Genomic DNA, 19519 nt, shown 5'->3' with positions numbered 1-19519 from the left:
AAGAGGGAATAATTTGTAAGTGTGGACATCCTGATGGCAGTGGATAGAAAGAGAACGAACTGAGATGTTCTATTAATATCAAAGGAACGTGTTGGGGTGTCTATGGTACTGCTGTGCCGATGGTGTATTAATTGTGGGGCCAACGGACGTCTTCAAAGTCCAACGACCCACCATTCCTGGGCTCTCAGATGTCTGCCTGTGAGCCTTCAACGGATAAAGGACATTCTTTTTTGGGCATATTTGCCTTAACAAACTAACAGCTCAGGCTGGCTTGTTTCAACCTACCATATTAGAGTCATAGACCCCACTACTCTTCACAGACCCTAAGCTTCTTACCTGACCTACAACCAATCAGAGATTTGTGCACAAGCCAATCAGGCACCTTGTGATCCTATCTTATAAAAGACCTCAACAACCGACCCTCAGCGCTCACACAGGTACCTCCATCTGTGTGTCCCACTGTTGTCTATGGCAGCACATCCCCAATAAACTTCTTTATTTCTGGTAAATTCTTTTACCAACCAGCCCACCGCCGTCCTGTGTCCCACAGCACTAATGACTTAAATGACTGCTCCATTGGGAAGTAGGGGCTATTTTGTGAGTTAAGAGTAATGCGGGGCCTTGGTCACAGCATGCTGAGAAGACTAGGGTCCAGTTGTCCTCGCCACAGCTTGGAAGCAACGGTTCCATGCCAAGAGAGGCAAGCTGAGAGGATCTTAGGTTTCTGCCTCCCTGCACTTCACTGAGCACTCAGGTCCTGCAGCAGGGGTGTCACTCAGAGAGAAACCTGCCGTTGTTCCCAGTCCCAGCTCCAGAGCTTTGGCTCAGAAATTTTGCCTGGGGAGAGAAGTGGGCCATGAAACAGATAGCTCCTAATCTTTTCCCAAAGGAATTGACTTCATCTGTAACAGAGTTTGGAGAAGTTCAAACCCAAGGGACTGAACTCTAGAAGCTGTGAGTTGAAATTGGAAAAAGATTCATGAATTTAATGAAGATATAGACCAGACTGTAGGCTGGCTTGTTTGTGAGAGAAGACTGAGGAACAGGACGGCTGGGGGGAGTCCTCGGAAGTCAAAAAAATATATATATAGAAGACTAACTTCAGAAACTACTTTTTTTTTTAAAGGAGGTACAGTTTGACTGGATTCATTGATAGAGCAATTTATGCCCCAGGACACTGATGAAAAAAAATAAAGCAACTAACCAGCAATTAGTGGAGTTGAACATCTGGGTGTGGCCAGGGAAAGAGAGGAAGAGAGCAAGGTCATCCCAGGGTGACTGTGGGCATATCCAAAACCATCAGTCTTTAAGGAGAAATTTGAGAAGTTTAAGACTGTGTGTGTGTGTGTGTGTGTGTGTGTGTGTGTGTACATTGCCAGGGAGACTAGATCACTAAAATAATCCAACCAATCAGTAAACAAAATGAGGGGAGGCACTTGCTAGACTAGTTTTGCTGCTAGCAATCTATACCAGGACGGTGGCTGAACTGAACGTCCCTTCCAAATGTGGAAAAGTTTGGCAAAAATAAACGGCAAATGAGAGAAGGAGAAATAATAGCTGAGTGTAAAGGAGTGTTTAAGTGGGTTATGCAATGGGGGAAATCCAACCTCAAGAGAGGCTCAGAGTAAGAGAATACTATCATCTCTCAACATAATTATACAAATGCCCAGAAGGGCAAAGTTATGTTTGCCGAGACCACTCCTACTTCTGGTACCTGACAAAGTCTGATGGCAGTCTGCAAACCTGAGTCTGGAAGGAGACATTCTAATCATAGGATATGTTTGATGAATAGGATCAACGTTTATTGATTAAATCAAGCCCTAGAAATGTTCCAGTATCTTTGCCTACTGTCAGGCCACATCTACTATAAAGGATATCATTTGGGAAGGAATTTCTGAGAACTGTTTCCTCCTGGGACTTCAGACCCTGTGGTGGATGGCTCCCAGCAGACTGATTACTGTGTAACTGTAAACCTTGATGATCAAATGCTTAGAAAAGTCCCTGGTTATAATGGTCAGAATGCAATGGCAGCACGCCCAGCACGCCCCAGTGTGCTATGCACAAACACAATCACTCTGGATTTTGCAGATGGAAAGCTATAAGCAGAATGGGGAGAAACAATGGGTTCCTGCTGGGATTAAAGCAGTGGGCAACACGTGGTGGATCTGGGACCCCCTGGGCAACAGCCCCACCCTTAGACAGGAAGGCTGTGGGCGGTGTTACGACATACCCACACTAAATTACAGCTGGCTTTGACCAACCAAGCCTAGTGTGGGGTGCCCAACATTTTTGGGTACAAAATATGTGTCCTAACTGCACCCAAACTGTTAGTACACAGTGGCAGCAACGTGCATGGTGGATTAAACAATGACCCACAAGACAGAAAAGGGCTGTAGGGGGATAACCAGTCTAGGTATTCTGGGACAAGTGGAGTTTGCTTTTAATAAGGAGCAGCGTTCAAAGGAAGATTTTTTTTGGTTTTTGTTGCCTGGGGGGAGGTAATTAGATTTATTCATCATTCATTCATTTAAAGTGACGGTACTGGGGATTGAACCCAGGACCTAGTCCATGCTAAGCATTAGCTCTACCACTGCGCTCTACCCTCCCCCCACCAGAAGGAGAAGATTTATTCACTGGAATAGGCAGATTAGAGGGTGTTCTCTTCCAGGAGGAAGGCAGAGGATAGGAGGCAGCCTGGGGAGAGAAAGAAATGCTAGCGAAGTGGGTCAGGCAGACTCAACAGTAATGCTCAGTCATGTTGGAGCCCAGAGCTGGGAAACGGCCTGCAACCTGACGCAGCAGGTCCTCTTGACTATTTTAACACAGATGAAGGCTAAAGTGGCCAGGAAGCAATGGCCCTCTATCCCAGGCCCTGAGCCTCAAGGAAGCACACCTATGGGAAAATTAAGTTCTCTAAACTTACGGAAGTTCTCAGAGGGCACTTGAAATTTACACCAACGTGTCATGACTACTCTCGCCTTCAGAATAAGTTGGAATAAAACATATCCTGCTATGTAGTTATTAGGATTACTCATGTTGACGTGGCGTGATAATACTGATATTGATGGTCAAATGTATCTGGAGATTGACTTAAAGCTTCCTCAGGATGTAATACCAATGGAAAATGAGTGGCCTGAGGAGGACCTAGATCTGCTAGATCTGGCTAACCACAAGCTGATTTCCATGCTAAATTGTTCTACACAAGTTTATCCTAAGGTATAAATAGCAGCAGATAAAGGGGAAAAAAAGAATAATCAAACTCGTACAAGAATACAAAAATCTTTGCAGTGGCTTTATAGGACAAATTAGCTGTTCTCTTTAAATCTATCCCTACCCCACACTGTCTTTTTTAAATGTTAGGCAGGAGGCATACTTGTGTTTGTTCTGTTAAAAAGAAGCAACAGGTCCAAAATGGAGTCACTTGCGGTAAATCCCCACGTCAGCAAACCAAGACTTATTACCTAACCTAAGTGCAGTTACAGCCTCCCCCAGTAGTGTAACCTGTAATGAGTCAACCTGGAAATATCTGATCAGCATTGAGATATTCAGCCCAAAAGACCCCTTCTGTTCCCCTTAGAAGAATGGCCTTACCTAAAACAATGCATTCTTTGCTAATAATTTCCTTTTTCCTGCTCCCTTTCTGCCTTAAAAAAAAAAAAAACTGATAACCTTTCCTTTTCTGTAGCTGGATGAAGCTCCTTTCTGTTTGTTAGGTTGAAGGGTGCCCATTTCCTGGATCACTTAATAAAGCCAATTAGATCTTCAAATTGATTCATCTGAATTTTTGTTGTTTAACAGTACTATTGCTAGATCTGTTCTATAAATGCTGCACCAGTGTGACGGTTTTGATAGGTATGATCATTCTGCTGCAAGGGATCTGTGCTCAAAAGCTAGGGGGTGGCCTGTGATATTGTGATATAATAAGAAATATCACAGATTTTTTTGGAGAGGGGCAGTGGGAGGTGATTAGGTTTATTTATTTATTTTTAGAGGAGGTGCTGGGGATTGACCCCAGGACCTCAGGCATACGAAGCATGTCTCTACCACTTGAGCTATACCTTCCCCCTAGAAATATGTATTTTGGTCTTGTCTGTGGTTCCTGCCTCTCAGCTCTCAAAAGCCTTGTAATTTCCTGAGTCAATTGAGCAATAGAGGCATCTTTTGTTATATTTGTTTCCTGTCTTTGTTTCCTGAGGTAGTTTTAGAGTGATAAAGGTGAAATGGATGCGTTCTGTTTGAGGTTGGATTCATCACCTACAGCCAATGATTTCATCAATCATGCCCATGTAATGAAGTCTCCCTAAAACCCCCAAAGTGAGGGGTTTGGAAAGCAGGTAGGTGAAAAGGAGGGTGGTGCATGATTGATGAAATCATTGGCTGTAGATGATGAATCCAATCTCAAGGCCCTCTCCCTTCCTAGGAGGTGGGAGATGGAGGGATGAAGCTGAAAGTTCCAACACTCTAATCACCCCAGTTTGTTCCCCTGGCCCCCACCCTTAATTTATCTTGCGGCTTTCCAAAAATCACCTCACTAACATGAACTCAGGTGTAATTGAAAGGGTTTGTTATGAACAACAAAACGCACCCATTTTACCTTTATCACTGTAAAACTATTGCAGGAAACACAGAAAACAAATATAACCAAAGATGATAGAGTGCATGCTTAGCATGCAGGAGGTCCTGGGTTCAATCCCTAGCACCTCCTCTAAAAAATAAATAAGTAAACCTAATTACCTGCACCCCCCCCAAATAAAAAAAAAAATAAAGTGAGGTGGGGATGGAGGGAGCAGTTTTGCGAGACTGAGCACTTAATCCCTTAATCTGCTGGGATCTGATACTAACTCCAGGTAGATGGAGTCAGAACTGAATCAAACTGTAAGCTACCCAGCTAGTGTTGCAGAATTGCTTGCTGTGGGGCAAACCCTCACATCTGGAGACTAAAAGTCAAATAGTTCTGAGAGTAAATAAGTATTCTCTGAATAGTGAGTGAAGGAAACAAGCATTTTCTTTACATAAATAAAAAGCAAATAACAGATTTCGTGGAGAGTCATCGGGGATTCCAATTTTAACAGAGCTTGGTGTGACCCTGCGCTCCTCCCCCTCCTTGGCTGCTCAGAGCACGTGCTCGCCGCCTCCTCACACCGCCCAGGACCCGCCCAAGGCGCCCACGCCGCCGCTCCAGCGCCCGCGCCGCCGCCGCTCCAGCGCCGCCCTCCCGCCGGCCGTCCCCCAGACCTACCCTGACTGGAGGCTGCCATTAACCGCCAAATCCACCTGGAGCCCTGCGCTTCCTGTGTCTCCCTGTCCGTGTCCTACTGTTTTGATTAGGATGATGTGGCTTTGAAGAACTTCGCCACAGACTTCTTTGAGCAGTCTCCTGAGGAAAGGGAACACGCTAGGAACCCGATGAAGCTGCAGAGCCAAGGAGGTGGCCGAGTCTGCCTTCGGGATATCTAGGCACGAGACCTTGATGACGGGAGAATGGGCTGAATGCAGTGGAATGGGCGCCGCACTTGGGGAAAAGGGTGACTCAGTCACTCCCGGAACTGCACAAACTGGCCACGGACAGAAATGCCCCCTACTTGTGTGACTTCTTTGAGACTCATTATTACCTCAGTGAGAAGGTGACATCCATCAAAGAACCGAGTGACCACGTAACCAACTTGCACAAGGTGGGGTCCCCAAATCTGTCCTAGAAGGGTGTCTGTCTTACAAGGGCACCCTGAGAAACAGTGATAACCAGAGCTAAGCCTTAGGCTGGCTTCCGGGGGCCACGGGGCTGACCTCCTGGTCCCCAGGGCAGTGCGTGCATGTTTGGGTTACCTTTACCCTTTCTGTAAGTTGTACCACAACGTCTATCTGAGTTCTCTCCGTAGTACCATTTCTTCAAATAAAGTAAGTTGGTACCCACCCGCCCCCCCCCCCCAAAAAGAGCAAATAACAAAAACAATCCTAGAAAGGGGCTGGGAGGACAAGTATGAGAGTTGTTGCAATATATTATCAAAAATGTCCACTTTTCCACAAGAACTTTGGGGCATGCGAAGAAAAAGGAACTGTGACCTATATATACCACAGAAACTGCCTGTTGAGAGTTAAGCAGACGACAGATTGAATAGAGAAAGACTTCAATATAACCATTACAAATATGCTCATGGAATTAAAAGAAAGCATGATTAAAGGAGTAAAGGAAGATATGATGACAATGTTGCATCAAATAGAATATCTATAAAGAGAGAGAAATTATAAAGAAAAACCAAATGCAAATTCCTTTGAATTTGAAGTTGAACATGTTGACTGGAAAAAAAAAAAAGCACAACCTAAGAGTTGAGAATCATGTTTTATTTAGCAGACTTGCTGAAGGCTGGGAGGCAACCTCTCAGTCCTGAAGGACCACTCCAAAGAGGTAAGGGAGGAGCCAGGACGAAAAACAGGTAGCCGAACATCAAAAGATTACTGTTCATTAAAGAAAATCAATATCTCAAGTTAATGAATTTAGTGCTTTTCTATGTATGGAAAGATGCAGAAGTCTGGGCTCAATGAAATCATTCCTTTGATATGTACCTTAACTATCTATGGCCGGTATCCTGTTTTTCTCCATCCTGAATCCACTCGGTGTGCAGTTGGGGGCAGCTGCAGTGGCTGATGGCTTGGTGGCCACAACATCCTCTGTTTACTGACACGGCAGGCATTTTTCATCAACAAAAAGTACAATAATTGAAATTTTAAAATTCGCTAGCGGCCTTGACAGTAGATTTGAATGGCAGAATGTAAAGAATTAGCAAACTTGAAGACAGACTGATAAACTTTGGGTAAGTATACTTCAGCTCCATCCAAAAAATTTTGATGTATTTTTATTTAGTTTCAAATATTTATTAATTTTTAATGATTTCTTCTTTGGTTATTTAGAAGCTTGTTTAATTTCCAAATATTTGAGGCTTTTCTAAATATCAAATTGTTACTGGCTTCTGATTAAATTTTGTGTTTAGAGAACATATTCTATAAAATTTTAAACTTATAATATATTGAGACTTTTTGTCCCAGCATAAGGTCTGTCTTGGTTAATGTTCTACGTGCATGTGGAAAGAATGTGAATTTTGCAATTAATGGATAAGTTGTTCTATAAGGGCCAGTTAGGTTAAAGTAGTTAATTATTATTTTCAGATCTTCCACATCCTTCTAGATTTTTATCTAGTTATTAAAGAGGAAATTGAGATTTCTACTTTGATTGTAGATTTGTCTATTTGTCTCTTTAGTTCAATCAGCTTTTGCTTCATCTATTTTTAAGCTCAGTTATTAGCCACCTACATTTTAGCTTTGCTATGTCTTCTTGGATTGACCCATTTATCATTATAAATGTCTTTCTTTATCTATGATAATTCTTCTTGTCTTGAGGTCCATTAAGTCTGATATTAATAAAACACTTTCAGCTTTCTTTTGCACACCATTTACTTGGTGGGTCTTTTTCATCCTTTTTTTAAACTTTTTTTTTTAACATTTAAAGAAATTATTGATATGGTTGCATTTAGCCTTTTTGTTACTTGCTTTTGATTTGCCAAATCTATTATTTAGTTTTTCTCCTTCTTTCCTGGCTTTTTTTGGGCTAATAGAATATTATTTTAGTATTATAATGAAATCACTCCCTTGGCTTTTCAGTTTATACTTATTTATTTATATTTTAGGATTGCTGTCAGAATTACCGTATGCATACTAATCACAACCTATTTAGAGTTTATATATATATATATATACATATATATGTATATATATACTTTTTTTTTTTTTTGATGGGAAGAGGTAGTTAGGTTTATTTATTTATTTTTTAAGTGGTGGAACTGGGGATTGAACCCAGGACCTCGTGCAAGCTAAGCATGCGCTCTACCACTGAGCTATATCCTCTCTCCTATTTAGAGTTAATATTGTTTAATACTTTACATAAAACATATGACCCTGGTAACAGCATGATTTCATTTACTGCCTCTGTCATTTCTGCTGTATGTATTTGGAAACGTACATATATCTATTATAATATATGGATTGTGGATGATATGTTGTTGGAAGCCTGGATTATGATTTATTCCTGTATAAAGAATATTGAATTTTGTTCTGGCAGTAGGTTCAACTGCTGGTAGATACTTTAGTCTTGTCAGATTTCAATTTTCAGCTTAGTCCTGATATGAAATAAAATTCACATTTTACATCAAGACGAGAAAAATTTAAACATAAAATTTTATTTTGCACGTTTGGGCTCCCGCCCTCCATTTTAGTGTGTACTGTGCATCTGTATTAACCAGAGTGCCTCAGGAGTAAACATTTCTTTTTTTTATATACATACACATATTTATTGAAGTATAGTCAGTTTATAATGTGTCAATTTTTGGTGTACAGCACAATACTTCAGTCAAATAGGAACATACATATATTCATTTTCATATTCTCTTTCACCATGCGTTACTACAAGATATTGAATGTAGTTCCCTGTCCTATACAGTATAAACATGTTGTTTATCTAATTTTTATATATTAGTATCTGCCAATCTCAAACTCCGAATTTATCCCTTTCCACCCCCTTCCCCCCATGCTGGTAACCATAAGTTTGTTTTCTATGTCTGTGAGTCTGTTTCTGTTTTGTAAATAAATTTGTTTGTCTTTTTTTTTTTAGATTCCACATGTAAGTGATGTCATGTGGTATTTTTCTATCTCTTTATGGCTTACTTCACTTAGAATGTCATTCTCCAGGTCCATCCAACATTCCTTCTTAAGTTTATCAAGGGTCACCACTTCCCTCCTAATTTTATAATGACCCATGACCCACTACTCCTTTCGTACTTGTAGATCTGGACTGTGTAACTGTCAGTAATACATCATTTAATATACAGCCCTCTGTCTCAAAAACTTACATAACTGTGTTTTGACCTCTCACAGGTGGAACAGATTTTGGAGCTTTCTGAGAGGCCCAGGGTATAATCCATTTGGCTTGGATAAAAATTTCCCTTTCTTTCTTAGATAAATTGATTACTTTTTTGTGTTAACAGTCCTAGGATGTGCACCTTACTTTGGAGTGTGATTCTTAAGACATGGAGTTTCTGAAGTTCAAAGGATGTTTCTGAGATGGTCAGTGAGATCTCTGAACCCTGGCTGGGCTGGGACTTCAATGTCTGACCATAACTTAGCTGTAGGCTCTGTGCAGACGCTCCCTGCTAGTTCCTGAGCTGTCTTGTCCTATGCTTGTGAAGCCTGGCCCATGGCCCTGGCCCCGTGGTGAGTCCCACACCGACGTCTGGACTTCTGTGATGTGCAGCTCCCTCTTCTCAGGTGCCCTGCTCCACAAATTCCAGCTGCTTCGGAAGTCTCTAGCTCTTGTCTTTACTTCCTCAGCTCTTCCACTGGCCTCTCCTTCCCTCTCCTGTTGCTCAAAAGCATTTCTTGACAGGCATCTGAGGTGACTGTGGGGCTCCCTTTGAGTGTTTCCATTTTTCACTATTGTCATTCACAGACTGTTGCTTATTGCCTGAACACAATATTTTGTCCACATTTGGGTTATAGTTGATAAACTAGTGATGATTCCATGAAGATTCTGTGTGATAGTTTAGAAATTTAATGGACCAGATATAATGTGGTAGGTATCCTGGATTGGATCCTGGGACAGAAAATGGGCATTAATTTAAAAAGTGGCAAAATCGAAGTAAAGTTTGGGGTAAACTTAATAATAATATGCCACTATGATACTGAATCACTGTGCTGTACACCTGAAACTAACACAATATTGCAAACCAACTATACTTCAATTTAAAAAAAAAAGTAAGGAAAAAACAAAACAAAATAAACCCTTAGTGACAATATAAAAACTGAGACATAAACAAAATGTTTCTGATGTAGGGAAAGGATAGTCCTTGTGGCTTCCAGGAGCCAATAAAAGCACCTTTATAGCTTAGAATGTTGGGCACTCTGAATAATTTTCACCCTTAATAAGTAAAACTGTATATAAAATAAAAAAATACCGATATTCATCATGTCAAGTGTATACAAAGGACACAATGTGACAAGAGGAGGCACCTGGTCCATACACTCCTGTCTAATACCAGACATCACGTAAGTCACCCAGAAATTTTGTCCCTTAGGATAAGGGCAGGAAAGGAAGAGGGAAAAGAAATACTAAATATTTATTCTCAATGAATGTGAGTTAATTGAGAAATAATTAAGTTTTTTTCTAGAGTGATTGTTACCTTTCAAAATGTGTCTTTATTTTTGCTACCAAGAAGATGTGAGGGCTTTTAAGCTAGTTGAGTTGTGTTGTGCAAATAAAGTTATGTTTTTGCACATGTATCATCAGGTATAAATTTCAACCCTGCTGAAAATGCAAATCATGTTTTGTCACTTCCTTGCTAAAAACTAGTGCCTTCCCCTGCCCTAAGATGAAGTCCAAAATCTTTCTACAGCCTAAGGGGCTTGCTTTCTAGCTCTCTAGGCTCTTATATGATCTCTCCTTTGCTCTCCATGCTCTAGTCATTTGTTTTTAAATTTTTAATTTAAAATTTTTATTGAATTAGTAGCAACTTCTTAAAAGAAATATCCCCTCTCCAGTGGGGTGCTGATGGTGGGGCTAGGGGTGGCACTGTGTGAATCTGCTCCTGGAGAGAGAGAAGTTGTGTGTGTGTTTTCCGTAGACTTTTATTTTTTTTAACATTTTTTTATTGAGTTATAGTCATTTTATAATGTGTCAAATTCCAGTGTAGAGCACAATTTTTCAGTTCTACATGAACATACATATATTCATTGTCACATTTTTTCTAGTAGACTTTATTTTTTAAGAATGGTTTTAAAATTACAGAAAAATTATGATGATAATAAAGAGTTCCCATATACTTTACACCCAGATTCCCCTATTATTAATATGTTACATTAGTCTAGTACTTTTGTTGAAGTTAATGAACCAATATTGACACTTTTTTTTTAACTGAAGTCCATACTTATTCAAGAGTTCCTTAGATCTTGCCTAATGTACTTCTGTTCCAGGATTCTATCCAGGATATAGTACATTTAGTTATCATGTTTCCTTAGGCTCTTCTTAAATGTGATGGTTTCTGACTTTCCTTGTTTTTAATAACTAACAGTTTTGTAAAGTACCAGCCAGGTATTGTGTAGAATATTCTTCAGTTGGGATTTGTCTGATGTTTTTCTCATGATTAGACTGAGCTTATAGGTTTTTGGGAGCAAGACCATAGAGGTAAATGACCGTTTTCATTATATTATATCAAAAATACTTTCTAGCAACATAATTTATCACTGATCACCCTTATCATCTAGCTGAGGTCGTGTCTGTCAGGTTTCTTTACTGTAAAGTTTCTTCTCCGATCATCTCTCTGTAGCCTTTGGAAAGAAGTCACTTTGCACAGCTGGTACTTCGAAGAGTAGGGAGTTATGCTTCACATTTGTAAGAAATTGCTGAACTGTCTTCCAAAATAGCTGTATCACTTTGTATTCCCACCAGCAAAGAGTAAGTGTTCCTGTTGCTCCACATTCCCGTCAGCATTTGGTGTTATCAGTGTTTTGGATTTTAGCCATTTTAATAGCTGTTTGGCACGATCTTGTTGTTTTAATTTGAATTTTCCTAATGACAAATGATGTTGACCATCTTTTCATGTGCTTGTTTACCATCTGTATACCTTCTCTAGTGAATATCTGTTAGGATCTTTGGCTCATTTGAAAGAATTGAGTTGTTTTCTCATTGTTGAATTTCAAGAGTTCTTTATGTATTTTGGATACAAATCCTTTCTTAGATACGTGTTTTGCAAATTTTTCCCCCCATTTTGAGGCTTGTCTTTTGGGTCATCTTATCAGTGCCTTTCAAAGAGCAGTCATTTTAAATTTTAAGTTCAGCTTATCAAATTTTTTAATGGATGATGCTTTTGTGTTAAATCTAAAAATTCATCACCAAATCTAAAGTCACCTAGATTTTCTCCTATGTTATCTTAGAGAAGTTTTAATTTGTGTTTTATATTTAGGTTTATGATCTGTTTTGAGCTAAGCTTTGTGAAAGATGTAAGGTCTATATCCAGTTCCATTTTTTTTTTGTGCCTAGACCCCCACAATTGCTGCAGCATCATTTGTTGAAAATACCTCATTTCTCCATTCTGTTGCCTTTACTCCTGAAAAAGACTCTCTCCTTCATCAAACCTGAGTCAGGCTCCTCTGAGCCCTCTTCTCTATGGGGCCCCGACCTTGGGCTCTATCTTTGGCCTGTTTAGTTCAGCTTTAGTAAGAATTCTACTAAGTCATTGGGCACACCCTTATCCTTATATACCACCCTTTACCATGGACACATACCAACATTCCTTGATTACGCTACACAAAGAGAAGGATGTGTTACATGAGGGCGAAGGAAAAAGGTCTTCAAATAACACTGAGGAGTAAGGAAAAGACTAATTCTACACATGATTTAGGGGTAGTAAGGGTGTGAGAAGAACCCATTTGAGAAGCATTCAAGAAAAGAAATGTCCATGAGGAACATTAACTGTTGATATCTTTAAAAAAAAAAAAGGTAGTTTTCCATGACCCAGACATTTCAGAGGACACCATTGAACGGTTTTGGAGAAAGGATAGCAGTAGGCTTTGGGTCAGCAGGGAGGAAGCCAAGAGCAGAGTAGTAGGAAGGCGTGGATGACCAGAGCAGCTTCCTAAACAGAACAAGCGCAGAGCAGTAGCAGGCGCACTGAATTCAGCTGACTGAAGGATTTTCTAGTTAACCAGTCTCATAAATCCCCTGGCAAAGCTGAGACATCTGGGGCATCAGCCAAGGGTAGGGAGGCTGGGTTTCTGAGTGGTTGCTGGTCTTGAAAAAATGACCTTCAAACAGTCTAGTTGGTTCCCATGACTCGCGCTGAGGAAGTGACAGAAACTGTTTGGCCTTCAGGTGACTTCAATAATGTCTGCCTTGAAAGTTTGCAAAATTGTAATTATTTTCTAAAAATATGTCTGTTAACAAATTGAGTTTACCCTTCCTCAAAAGCTTGGTACGTTTTGGTCCTGTAGCCATTCAAAAACTCGAGGTCATCTTTTCCTAAAGAACAGAAGCGCTCAATAAACAATCAGTTGAATTATCTGGCTCTCAAGAGCCAGATACATCAGTGCAAAATCCTGTGTCTTTTGGACATACATACTAGTAGTTCGAAATTCCAAGTTTGTGCTCTTTGTTCAGTAATACTGGACCTACATGTGATTTCCCACAAGTCATCTCATAACTCAGTGTTTTAATAAATTCGTCAACATAGCTCATTTTAGAAATTATATATTCAGTTCAGTGTAGATTCTGTATTCTGTCAATGGCAAAAAGTAGACCATGAACGTCATTCTTTTAAAATTCAACTCCTTTAAAGTTCCTGAAATTAATGGGGAGACTCTGAGGTCGTGAGGGAAACAGAGCGCTTACTCCTGTGGTCATTAAATGAATTGGATGTGGCGGGAGTGTTGCCTTGGGAGTAATGGCTGTTACTTCAGTGATTAGTCATTATCACTGGCTCTGCAGGGGAAACTTCTGAAGAATTTTAATAGTTTAAAATCCTTATTCTAAGATAGAAAAAAAATCTGATTTGAATTCTAGAGTCACAAACTCTTTGAGAAATACCTGATAAAAAATTAAGGGTCTGGTGTCTCCTGCTGTATTACAGCTTAGTGGAAATGGAGCCGAGAGGTGGTGCATGGAAAGATCATTGATCACACCACTCCTTGAAGAGCTAACTACTGTTTTTCCCAATGTGTTTTTATTTTCTGCCTTTTGTGAATCTAATACGGACTCCCTAAAGGCAAAAATATGAATTAGTGAAAGGCTTTATCTCATATTGGGGGAAAAGTTATGTGTGAATAAAAGAAACTTAAATCTGTTCTTTGTGTGAGTATAACTGTGTATCTCTATCTATGTTATCCATCTGTCTGTAATTTTTGGAAAGGCTCAATAAATTAATCTAATTCCATTGTCTGGACCAATGGAGGAGCAAATAAACAGGCATGCAGTGGTTAATCTGTAAACTGGAGCCTGATGAAGTGAGGCTACCATTGAAGGCAGGTATTTAAGACCTCTGAGGTAGCTTGCTTCACTCTTTGAGCTGCTTCCCTGGCTCTATGTTGGTCTAGCTTGAGCTTGAATTATTTCTTCTTACCTTTTTAATATTAAAAAAGTAATTTTTTCGGGTATTAAAAATAATAATGATTATGGAGTAGAAAATCATCAAAGTATACAGAAATATAAAATGCATTAGAATGGGGGAATTATACCCAGTTATAGCATTCTTAACATTTTAGTCCTCTTACACATTTAAACCCCCCCTCACACCCTTACACAGAATATGCTGATAATTCTTAATCCTGGCTGCACATTAAAAATCATTATCGATATCACTATATATACGACAATAACAAAAGTAAAAAAAATCGTTATCAATTTGCCCTATGTAAGAAAGAATTGAAACTCTAGTCATTTGAACAGTGCTTAAAAAATGATCCTTACCCCACCTCAAAAGATTAATAATATGCATTTATTTATTTAAAAAAATTTATTGAAATATAGTTGATTTACAATGTTAGTTTCAGGTGTACAACAGAGTGATTAAGTTATACATACATATATAAATAATATTTATCTTTAGGTTACATTAAGTTTTAAAGGTTGTATATATGTGAATATGTATAAAATTGTATATCAAACACGTGTATAGTTTCTCACTTTGATTTTTCACAGTAGTATTTCTATATCATCAAAATTCTTAGTAATCATTATCCTCAGTGGCCACAAAAATTCTGTCTTGTAAAAACACCAAAAATTATTATTTTTTAATTTATTCTCCTATCATTGAACCTTAAGATTATTTGCAAAAAGTACACAGTGATGAACACCATGAGCTAAATCCTTTTGATACACATATCTGATGATTTCCTTAGGATAAATGTCCTCTAGATGTGGATTCAAGAAAACAAGCTTTCCTAGGAATCCCCCAGCAGATTTCCGCTTACATCACATTAGCTAGAACAGTGTCAAATGACCACGCCTGACTAGAAGGTAGGAAGGGAGAAAAAGTTGGCTGAGCCAACAACTGGAGTCCGCCCCTAGGGGTATACAATTTTTCTACACACCCTTTATCCTTTTTCATGGAAATACTGTCATCTCTTCTCCAAGTTCAACAACCCCGAAGTCTCATGCAATTACTGCTTCCAGCTTGAAAACCTTAATCTGTAGGTGATAAACAATTCTTTCTATATGTGATACGGTTTCCAGGGGTTTCCCAAATTATAAGCTAAAGCAATGGTTATTAATCTTTCATATGCATCTGAATCAACAAGAGCTTGTTAAAACGGATTGCTGGGCCCCACCCCACTGTTTTTGATTCAGTAAGATATAGAGTTGAGCCCCAAAGTTTGTGTTTCTAATAAGTTCCAGGTAATGCTGCTAGTCCAGGGATCACACATCTTATGTATATATTACCTAGTTATAGTATGATATCACAACCAGGAAACTGACATTAATATAATCTGTTGATCTTACTCAGATGTCACCAATTCAACACACACTCCTCCTGTGTATATGTGTATGCAGATTGATTACGTGTGTAGATTTGTGTGATTACTGCCTTTAGTCAAGATACAAAATCATTCTATCCAAGAATCCCTTGTGTTATCCTTGCATAGCCACCCACACCTCCCTCCTTCACCTCCTCACCCAGCATCTGGCAGCTGCTAATCTGTTCTCCATGCCTATAATTTTGTCATTTCAAAATGCTTTGTAAGTGGAATCATAACCTTTCGGATTGGCTTCCTTCACTCAGCAAAATTTCCTTGTGATCCATCCAGATCATTATGTGTGTGCCAATAGTTTTCTCCTTTTTATTGCTCAATATATTCCCTGGTGTAGATGTACCACAGTTTTCTTAACAATGTTGTAGGACAGGGGTTGTTTTCAGCTTTGGGTTACTACAAATAAAGCTGCTATAAACATCCATTACAGTCTGTGTGTGCGTGTGTGTGTGTGAGAGAGAGAGGGAGACAGAATGTAATTTTACATTTAGGATACATGCCTAAGAGTGAAGTTGCTGGGTTATATGATAACCACATATTTAGTTTTGTGAAAAACTGAGGAACCGTTTTCCAAGTGGCTTTACCAGCTACGTATGACCCAGGTTTTTCACATCCTAACCATCATTTGGTGTTGTCACTCTTTAATATTTTAATTTTTCTGACCGATAATGTAGGATATCTCATTGTGCCTTTAATTTTCATTTCCTTAATGGCGAAGGTGTTGAACATCTTTTCACATGCTTGTTTGACATTTATAGTTCTTCTTTGGAGAAATGTCTATTCAAAGTCCTTTGCCATCTTAAAAATTGAATTGTTTGTCTTTTTATTGTTGTGTTGTAAGCACTCTTTATATATTCTGAATACTAGACCTTTATCAGATCTATGATTTGCAAATATTTTTCCCCATTCTCTGGATAGTGTCCTTTAATGCACAGAAGTTTTAAATACTGACAAAATTCAGTTTATCCATTTTTTTCTTCTGTTGCTTATTCTTTTTGTGTCATATCTTAGAATCTACCATTGTCCATTCCAGCTTCATGAAGATTTATCCCCAAAGTTTCTTGTAAGAGTTTTCTAGTTTTAGCTTTTATGTCTGTTTTTAATCTATCATTTGGTATCTTTGATATGTTATGTTTGTGTGTTTTAAAAATTTTTTCATCATTGTAAAGTACAGATAACATAAAATTTCCCATCTTAACCATTTCTAAGTGTACAGTTCAGTAGTATTAAGTATATTTGCATTGTTGTGCAACCAATTACTGGAATTCTTTTCATTTTGTAAAAGCAAAACTTTATATTCTCAACAACTCCTCATTTCCCTCTTCTCCCAGCCCCCAGCAACTACAATTCTAATTCTTGTTTCTATTAATTTGACTACTCTAGATACTTCATATAAATGGTATCATATAGTATTTGCCTTTTTGTGACTGGTTTAGTTTCCTTACCATAATCTCCTACAGGTCCATTTACGTGGTAGTATATGGCAGAATTTCTTTTTGAAAGCTGAATAGTATTCCATTGTGTTTATACCACATTTTGTTTGTCTATCCATATGTTGATTTAAAATTTGATTGCTTCCACCTCTTGGCTATTGTGTATAATGCTGCTATGAACTTGGGTGTACAAGCATCTCTTTGAGACCCTGTTTTCAATGCTTTTGGGCGTATATGCAGAAGTGGAGTTGCTGAATCACATGGTAATTATACTTATAATTTTCTAAGTAAACATCATAGTGGTTATACCATTACATTCCCACTAACTGTGAACAACGGTTCCAGTTTCTCTACATCCTCACCAACATTTGGCTGTTTCTGGGTGGTGGTGGTTGTTTTTGATGTTAGCCATCTGAATGGGTGTGAGGTGGTATTCTACTGTATTTTTGATTTGCATTTTCCTAATGATTAGTGAAGTTCAACATCTTTTAATGTGCTTGTTAGCTATTTGTATATCTTCTTTGGAGAGGTGTTTATTCAAGCCCTTTCATAATTTTCAAAACAAGTGATTTGTTTGGTTTTGTTGTTCAGTTGTGAGAGTTCTTTGTATATTCTGGATCTTAATCCTTTATTATTATATGATTTGCAAATATTTTCTCACATTTTGTAGGTCACTCTTTTACTCTATTGATTATATCTTTTGGTACACAGAACTTTTAAATTTTGATGTGGTCCAATTTATTTTTCTTTTTGTTGCCTGTGTTTTTGCTATCCTATCCAAGAAGTCATTGCCAAACTCAACATCATGATGGTTTCCTTCTATGATTCCTTCTAAGAGGTTTTTTTTTTTTTTTTCAGCTCTTATATTTAGGTTCTTTGATCCATCGTATGGTATCTTAGATATGTTGAACACTGTGAATGTATTACTTTTAAAAAATTTAAACAAAAAAAAAATTCAAACATGAAAATAATTCGAGCAAGAAAACAAACAACTATGAAGCTTTTACTGGGTTGGAATTAAATTCATAAAGCTATTTGGGAAGAATTGACAACTTTGTAATGTTCAAACTTCACATATAGGAAAGTATTATGTAAAGTCATTTATCTGTAGGATATTTTTCTTTTAAAATTTTTTAAAATTAAAAAACAATTTTTTTGGACAGGGATGTAATTAGGTTTACCTACTTTTTTATTTTTAAGGGTGGTACTTGGGATTGAACCCAGGACCTTGTATATGCCAAGCATGCGCTCTACTACTTAAGCTATACCCTCCGCCCTTATCTGTAGGATTTTTAATGTAGCTGATTGAATATCTGAAATTGTCCTTACATAGGTTTTGCATATTTCATGTGTTATTCCTAGGTATATTATATTTTAATGCTACTCTAAATACTATGTGTTCCTATTATATTTTTTCACCATTTATTATTGGCTTTGAAGAAAACTAGGTTAAAAAATGTGTATTGTGTATTTCACTTTAATGAAATCTATTTTAGTTATAATAATTCTAATGCATTTTCTAATTATTTCTCTAGAATTGTCCATGTGGAGGAAAATACATGCCCTCATCTCTATTTCCACATGACATGTTTGTCTACAAGTATAATCCTGGAACATCAGCTTCACATTATTGGGGAGATCAGTAAGGTGGTGATCTCTAAAATAAATATAAATATACATGATTTCCCTTTATATCTAGAAAATATATTAGAAAAATTCCCTTTAGTTTACAGGAAAAAATATGCAATAACCAAAAATAAAATAGTCTCCTTCTAATGGAAGGAATATAGTGCAGGAAAGAGTAATGACTTTATGTCATTTATTTTACCAGCATTACAAAGTATAGTTATTAAGAACATGAATTTTAACAAACCTAACATTTACTAACCATGTAACTTTGAGCAGTTAACAAGCACTGTATATCAGAGAAATGCAAATCAAAACTACAATGACACCAGTCAGAATGGCTGTCATATAAAAGTTCATGAACAATAAAGGCTGGAGAAGGTATGGAGAAAAGGGAACCCTCCTACACTGTTGGTGGGAATGTAGTTTGGTGCAGCCATTATGGAGAAGAATATGGAGAGTCCTCAAAAGACTAAAAATAGGCTTACCATATGATCCAGCAGTCCCACTCCTGGGCATATATCCAGTGGGAACCTTAATTCAAAAAGACACCTGCACCCCAATGTTCATAGCAGCACTGTTTACAATAGCCAAGACATGGAAACAACCTAAATGTCCATTGACAGATGACTAGATAAAAAAGCTGTGGTATATTTATACAATGGAATACAACTCAGCCATAAAAAAGAATAAAAGAATGCCATTTGCAGCAACATAGATGTACCTGGAGATTTTCATTCTAGTGAAGTAAGGTAGAAAGAGAAAGAAAAATACCATATGGTGTCACTTATATGTGGAATCTGAAAAAAGACAAGACTCACAGACACAGAAAACAAACTTACGGTTATCAGTGAGGGAAAGAGGTTTATACCTACAAAGGGATAGGTTGTTGTAATAAT

General features: G+C 38.1%; 1 pseudogene; it reads left to right on the top strand.

Annotated features, from left to right (window-relative positions):
• The first annotated feature begins 3033 nt into the window (after window positions 1-3033).
• LOC107033110 (ferritin heavy chain pseudogene) lies at window positions 3034-5749 on the top strand (annotated as a pseudogene).
• The last annotated feature ends 13770 nt before the right edge of the window (window positions 5750-19519 follow it).

Source organism: Vicugna pacos, chromosome 21, assembly GCF_048564905.1.
Source record: "Vicugna pacos chromosome 21, VicPac4, whole genome shotgun sequence".
In the NCBI taxonomy this organism is placed as follows: Eukaryota; Metazoa; Chordata; class Mammalia; order Artiodactyla; family Camelidae; genus Vicugna; species Vicugna pacos.
Note: the sequence above shows the minus strand (reverse complement) of the source record. Positions and strands in the feature narration are given on the sequence as shown.